The following is an 8,072-nucleotide window of genomic DNA, read 5'->3' as shown; positions in this document are numbered from 1 at the left end:
CTGATGCAGGACCTGGGAACCTGGGCAATCTTGGGATTGGCTTCTGTAGCCGAGGCCTGTGCTCAACATGATAGTCGAACTGAGGACTGGCAGCAGGTGCGGGAACAGAAGCAGTGGGATCAGTGGCTTCGCTGACTTCTGGTGCTTTTGTTGGTGAGGGCTCCACATTAGCTTCAGCCATGACAGCGTCAGTGGCTTCAGTGGTGTTGGTGGTGGCAGCCTCAAGATTTTCAACCTCCACTTGACGAGCTGGAGGGTCGGTCACAGTCACGTTCTCCTCGAGAACCGCTTCTTGGTGGGACAGGGGAGTAGCAGCTTGTGGGACTTCTTCTTCATCGGCTGATGCAGCCGAAATGTCTTCAGCGGCTTCAGCTTCAGACGCAGAGACTGGAGGCCTGGGTCCTTTGCGAAGCCCGCGCAACACAGGCGACGCCTGTGTAGTTGGAGTTGGCTGGGCCGCAAAGTCTTCTTCCTCTTGTGGGCGATCAGCCCATGAAGCATCCTGAGCAATTGGCGTCAGAGGACGACCAATGCTGATGAGTTCGCTGTGCTCGAGCTGAGGAAGGACTGCACCATCTTCTACATGGTCATGGTGACCAATGTCGTCAGCAATGATGGGATCACCTGCTGGAAAGTCTTCAGCTTCATGAGCCTCTGTGAAAGCAGGCTCATGGATTGTCAGTTGGCGTTCAGCGTCAGGATGAACCATGGAAATGGGTTCAACAATCAAAGGCTCTGTGGGAGCAGCCCGTTCTTTCTTGGTCTTCCTCTTCTTCTTGGAGGGGGCAGTAGGAGAGGCTTCAGGATGTTTCCTCTTTCTGGCTTCAGCCTCAGCAGTCCTTGTCTTCTTCAGCTCTGAAGCGGTTGACCGGGCTTTTGGCTTCGAGCCAGTGATTCTAGTTGGGAAGACAATGGGATCTGCTTCCTGGCTTGGTGCGAGAGGTTCGGCCACAATGGGCTTCTTCTTCTGCTTAGCAGCCATCCTGGGATCAATGCCCGGACGCCCAAGGGCCTTGCGCTTCTCAGCTTCGTTGTAGCCTTGCACACACTTGTCAGCCAAGCTCTTCATACGCTCCCGAGAACCCTGAGCTTCTGCGCGTTTCTTGAGAAAGGCTTCTTTGAGCTCGTGCAGCATAATCTTGAAGTTTTTCACCTCTTGCACGCTGAGCTTGGCCATATGCTTCTTGAACTGAGCCTTTTCATAGTCAATCTTTTGCTTCAGTTCGACGATGCGCTGAGCGAGGGCTAGCTCTGAAGCAATGGCGCCATGGAAGGCGACACTGAGGCCAATGGGTAGTTGCAGATCTTCGAAGCTGATGTTTGGCGTGTCAAACCACTCATCAATGAAGTTGTGGATGATTGTTACATCAAAGAGAGGCAGATCATTGAAGATTTCTGCTTCTTCTTTGCTCTTGATGAGTTGCTCAAGAGCGTCATCTGCAAGATCTTCATCACTTGACAGATCAATGGCATCATTGCGCAGAATGGCAGTAGTTGTTAGCTCTTGGCCGGTGTGTGGCAGAGGCATCTTGACCTTCTGGGGCTTGGAGATGCGTGACAAATCTTCAGACTGCACACTGTCTTCAGGAGGTGCAGTTGCCAGTGGCTTCGCCCGTGAGATTTTTGGTGCAGAGGCCGGCTTTGAAGCTTTTGGCTGCTTCAGCTTCTTTGGCTTTGGCGCTGCAGGCGCTTCATCTGATTTAGCGTCATCTGCAGGCTCATTCACGGCTGTCCCTTGAAGCACGATGTGAGTACCTTCTGTTGGAAATATTCCCTAGAGGCAATAATAAATTGATTATTATTATATTTCCTTGTTCATGATAATCGTTTATTATCCATGCTAGAATTGTATTGATAGGAAACTCAGATACATGTGTGGATACATAGACAACACCATGTCCCTAGTAAGCCTCTAGTTGACTAGCTCGTTGATCAACAGATGGTTACGTTTTCCTGACCATGGACATTGGATGTCATTGATAACGGGATCACATCATTGGGAGAATGATGTGATGGACAAAGACCCAATCCTAAGCCTAGCACAAGATCATGTAGTTCGTATGCTAAAGCTTTTCTAATGTCAAGTATCATTTCCTTAGACCATGAGATTGTGCAACTCCCGGATACCGTAGGAGTGCTTTGGGTGTACCAAACGTCACAACGTAACTGGGTGACTATAAAGGTGCACTACGGGTATCTCCAAAAGTGTGTGTTGGGTTGGCACGAATCGAGACTGGGATTTGTCACTCCGTGTGACGGAGAGGTATCTCTGGGCCCACTCGGTAGGACATCATCATAATGTGCACAATGTGATCAAGGAGTTGATCACGGGATGATGTGTTACGGAACGAGTAAAGAGACTTGCCGGTAACGAGATTGAACAAGGTATCGGGATACCGACGATCGAATCTCGGGCAAGTATCGTACCGCTAGACAAAGGGAATTGTATACGGGATTGATTAAGTCCTTGACATCGTGGTTCATCCGATGATATCATCGTGGAACATGTGGGAGCCAACATGGGTATCCAGATCCCGCTGTTGGTTATTGACCGGAGAGTCATCTCGGTCATGTCTGCATGTCTCCCGAACCCGTAGGGTCTACACACTTAAGGTTCGGTGACGCTAGGGTTATAGAGATATTAGTATGCGGTAACCCGAATGTTGTTCGGAGTCCCGGATGAGATCCCGGACGTCACGAGGAGTTCCGGAATGGTCCGGAGGTAAAGAATTATATATAGGAAGTGCTATTTCGGTCATCGGGACAAGTTTCGGGGTCACCGGTATTGTACCGGGACCACCGGAAGGGTCCCGGGGGTCCACCGGGTGGGGCCACCTGCCCCGGGGGGCCACATGGGCTGTAGGGGGTGCGCCTTGGCCTATATGGGCCAAGGGCACCAGCCCCAAGAGGCCCATGCACCAAGAGAAGAGGGAAAGGAAGAGTCCTAAAGGGGGAAGGCACCTCCGAGGTGCCTTGGGGAGGAGGGACTCCTCCCTTGGCCGCACCCTTCCTTGGAGGAAGGGCCAAGGCTGCGCCCCCCCTCTCCCTTGGCCCTATATATAGTGGGGGAAAGGGAGGGCAGCCTCAACCTAAGCCCTGGCGCCTCCCTCCCCCTCCCATGACACATCTCCCTCCTCCCGCAGCGCTTGGCGAAGCCCTGTTGGAATCCCGCTACTTCCACCACCACGCCGTCGTGCTGCTAGATCTCCATCAACCTCTCCTTCCCCCTTGCTGGATCAAGAAGTAGGAGACGTCGCTGCTCCGTACGTGTGTTGAACGCGGAGGTGCCGTCCGTTCGGCGCTAGGATCATCGGTGATTTGGATCACGACGAGTACGACTCCATCAACCCCGTTCTCTTGAACGCTTCCGCGCGCGATCTACAAGGGTATGTAGATCCACTCCTCCCTCGTTGCTAGATGACTCCATAGATCTTGGTGACACGTAGGAAAATTTTGAATTTCTGCTACGTTCCCCAACAATGGCATCATGAGCTAGGTCTATGCATAGTTTCTATGCACGAGTAGAACACAAAGTAGTTGTGGGCGTTGATTTTGTTCAATATGCTTACCGTTACTAGTCCAACCTTGATTCGGTGGCATTGTGGGATGAAGCGGCCCGGACCGACCTTACACGTACTCTTACGTGAGACTAGTTCCACCGACTGACATGCACTAGTTGCATAAAGGTGGCTAGCGGGTGTCTGTCTCTCCCACTTCAGTCGGATCGGATTCGATGAAAAGGGTCCTTATGAAGGGTAAATAGCAATTGGCATATCACGTTGTGGTTTTTGCGTAGGTAAGAAACGTTCTTGCTAGAAACCAATAGCAGCCACGTAAAACATGCAAACAACAATTAGAGGACGTCTAACTTGTTTTTGCAGGGTATGCTATGTGATGTGATATGGCCAAAAGAATGTGATGAATGATATATGTGATGTATGAGATTGATCATGTTCTTGTAATAGGAATCACTACTTGCATGTCGATGAGTATGACAACCGGCAGGAGCCATAGGAGTTGTCTTAATTTATTTATGACCTGCGTGTCAACATAAACGTCATGTAATTACTTTACTTTATTGCTAACCGTTAGCTGTAGTAGTAGAAGTAATAGTTGGCGAGGCAACTTCAAGAAGACACGATGATGGAGATCATGGTGTCATGCCGGTGACGATAATGATCATGGAGCCCCGAAGATGGAGATCAAAAGGAGCAATATGATATTGGCCATATCATGTCACTATTTGATTGCATGTGATGTTTATCATGTTTATACATCTTATTTGCTTAGAACGACGGTAGTAAATAAGATGATCCCTCATTAAAATTTCAAGAAACTGTTCCCCCTAACTGTGCACCATTGCGAAAGTTCGTCGTTTCGAAGCACCACGTGATGATCGGGTGTGATAGATTCTTACGTTCACATACAACGGGTGTAAGACAGATTTACACACGCGAAACACTTAGGTTGACTTGACGAGCCTAGCATGTACAGACATGGCCTCGGAACACAAGAGACCGAAAGGTCGAGCATGAGTCGTATAGAAGATACGATCAACATGAAGATGTTCATCGATGTTGACTAGTCCGTCTCACGTGATGATCGGACACGGCCTAGTTGACTCGGATCATGTAATCACTTAGATGACTAGAGGGATGTCTATCTGAGTGGGAGTTCATAAGATGAACTTAATTATCCTGAACATAGTCAAAAGGTCTTCGCAAATTATGTCGTAGCTCGCGCTTCAGTTCTACTGTTTAGTTATGTTCCTAGAGAAAATTTAGTTGAAAGTTGATAGTAGCAATTATGCGGACTAGGTCCGTAAACTGAGGATTGTCCTCATTGCTTCATAGAAGACTTATGTCCTTAATGCACCGCTCAGTGTGCTGAACCTCGAACGTCGTCTGTGGATGTTGCGAACATCTGACATACACATTTTGATAACTACGTGATAGTTCAGTTAAACGGTTTAGAGTTGAGGCACCGAAGACGTTTTAAAACGTCGCGAAACATATGAGATGTTTCGAGGGCTGAAATTGGGATTTCAGGCTCGTGCCCACGTCAAGAGGTATGAGACCTTCGACGATTTTCTTAGCCTGCAAACTAAGGGAGAAAAGCTCAATTGTTGAACTTGTGCTCAGATTGTCTGAGTACAACAATCGCTTGAATCGAGTGGGAGTTGATCTTCTAGATGAAATGGTGATGGTTCTCCGAAGTCATTACCACCAAGCTGCTTGAGCTTCGTGATGAACTATAATATATCAGGGACATATATGATGATCCTTGAGATATTCGCGATGTTTGACACCACAAAAGTAGAGATCAAGAAGGAGCATTAATTGTTGATGGTTGGTGAAACCACTAGTTTCAAGAAGGGCAAGGGCAAAAAGGGATGCTTCATGAAACGGCAAATCAGCTGCTGCTCTAGTGAAGAAACCCAAGGTTGAACCCAAACCCGAGACTAAGTGCTTCTGTAATAAGGGGAACAGCCACTGGAGCAGAATTACCCTAGATACTTGGTAGATAAGAAGGCTGGCAAGGTCGATAGAAGTATATTGGATGTATTATGTTAATGTGTACTTTACTAGTACTCCTAGTAGCACCAGGGTATTAGATACCGGTTCGGTTGCTAAGTGTTAGTAACTCGAAATAAAAGCTACGGTATAAACGGAGGCTAGCTAAAGGTGAGCTGACGATATGTGTTGGAAGTGTTTCCAATGTTGATATGATCAAGCATCGCACGCTCCCTCTACCATCGAGATTGGTGTTTGCGTTGAGCATAGACATGATTGGATTATGTCTATCGCAATACGGTTATTCATTTAAGGAGAATAACGGTTACTCTATTTATTTGAATAATACCTTCAATGGTCTTGCACCTAAAATGAATGGTTCATTGAATCTCGATCATAGTGATACACATGTTCATGCCAAAAGATATAAGATAGTAATGATAGTACCACCTACTTGTGGCACTGCCACTTAAGTCATATCGGTATAAAACGCATGAAGAGGCTCCATGTTGATGGATCTTTGGAATCACTCATTTTTGAAAAGTTTGAGACATGCGAACCATGTCTATTGGTGTATGTGCATGAAGAAACTCCATGCAAATGGACCGTTTGGACTCACTTGATTTTGAATCACTTGAGACATGCAAATTATACCACATGGGCAAGATGACTGAAAGCCTCGTTTTCAGTAAAATGGAACTAGAAAGCAACTTGTTGGAAGAAATACATTTTGATGTGTGCAGTCCAATGAGTGCTGAGGCGTGTAGTGGATATCGTTATGTTCTTACTTCACAGATGATTTGAGTAGATGTTGAGTACATTTACTTGATAAATCACGAGTCTGAATTATTGAAAGGTTCAAGTAATTTCAGGGTGAAGTTGAAAGATCGTCGTGACAAGAGGATAAAATATCTATGATATGATCATAGAGATGAATATCTGAATTATGAGTTTGGCACAGAATTAAGACATTGTGGAAATTGTTTCACAACCGATACAGCCTGGAACACCATAGGGTGATGGTGTGTCTGAACATCATAACTGCACCCTATTGGGTATGATGCATACCATGATGTCTCTTTACCACGATAGTTTATGGGTTAGGCATTAGAGACAACCACATTCACTTTAAATAGGGCACCACGTAATTCCGATGAGATGACTCCGTATGAACTATGGTTTAGAGAAACCTAAGCTGTCATTTCTTAAAAGTTTGGGGCTGCGACGCTTATGTGAAAAAGTTTCAGGCTGATAAGCTCGAACCCAAAGCGGATAAATGCATCTTCATAGGACACCCAAAACAGTTGGGTATACCTCCTGTCTCAGATCCGAAAGCAATAAGGGATTGTTTCTAGAATCGGGTCCTTTCTCGAGGAAAAGTTTCTCTCGAAAGAATTGAGTGGGAGGATGGTGGAGACTTGATGAGGTTATTGAACCGTCTCTTCAACTAGTGTGTGACAGGGCACAGGAAGTTGTTCCTGTGGCACCTACACCAATTGAAGTGGAAGCTTATGATAGTGATCATGAAACTTCAGATCAAGTCACTACCAAACCTCGTGGGATGACAAGGATGCGTACTGCTTCAGAGTGGTATGTAATCCTGTCTTGGAAGTCATGTTGCTAGACAACAATGAACCTACGAGCTATGGAGAAGCGATGGTGGGCCCGGATTCCGATAAATGGCTTGAGGCCATAAAATCCGAGAGAGGATCCATGTATGGAAACAAAGTGTAGACTTTGACAGAACAACTCGATGGTCGTGAGGCTGTTGAGTACAGATGGATTTTAAAAGGAAGACGGACAATGATGGTAAATGTCACCATTAAGAAAGCTCGACTTATCGTTAAGATGTTTTCCGACAAGTTCAAGGAGTTGACTACGATGAGACTTTCTCACTCGTAGCAATGCTAAGAGTCTGTTGGTATTATATTAGCGATTACTGCACTATTTAAGAAATCTTGCAAATAGGATGTCAAAACATTGTTTCCTCGATGATTTTCTTGAGGAAAGGTTGTATGTGATACAACCGGAAGGTTTTGTCAATCCTGAAAGATGCTAATAAGTATGCAAAGCTCCAGCAATCCTTCTAAGGACTGGAGTAAGCATCTCGGAGTTGGAATGTACGCTTTGATGAGATGATCAAAGATTTTGGGTTTATACAAAGTTTATGAGAAACTTGTATTTCCAAAGAAGTGAGTGGGAGCACTATAGAATTTCTGATGAGTATATGTTGTTGACATATTGTGGATCAGAAATGATGTAGAATTTCTGGAAAGCATATAGGGTTATTTGGAAAGAGTTTTTCAATGGAAAGCCTGGATTAAGCTACTTGAACATTGGGCATCAAGATCTACAAGGATAGATCAAAACGCTTAATGGTACTTACAAATGAGCACATACCTTGACATGATCCTGAAGGTGTTCAAGATGGATCAGTCAAAGAAGGAGTTCTTCCCTGAGTTGTAAGGTATGAAGTTAAGACTTAAAGCTCGACCACGGCAGAAGAAAGAGGAAGGACGAAGGTCGTCCCCTATGCTTTTGTCATAGGCTCTATACAGT

This window comes from Triticum urartu, chromosome 1, assembly GCF_003073215.2.
Source record: "Triticum urartu cultivar G1812 chromosome 1, Tu2.1, whole genome shotgun sequence".
Taxonomy (NCBI): Eukaryota; Viridiplantae; Streptophyta; class Magnoliopsida; order Poales; family Poaceae; genus Triticum; species Triticum urartu.
The sequence above is the reverse complement of the archived record's forward strand: the minus strand, read 5'-3'. Positions refer to the sequence as shown.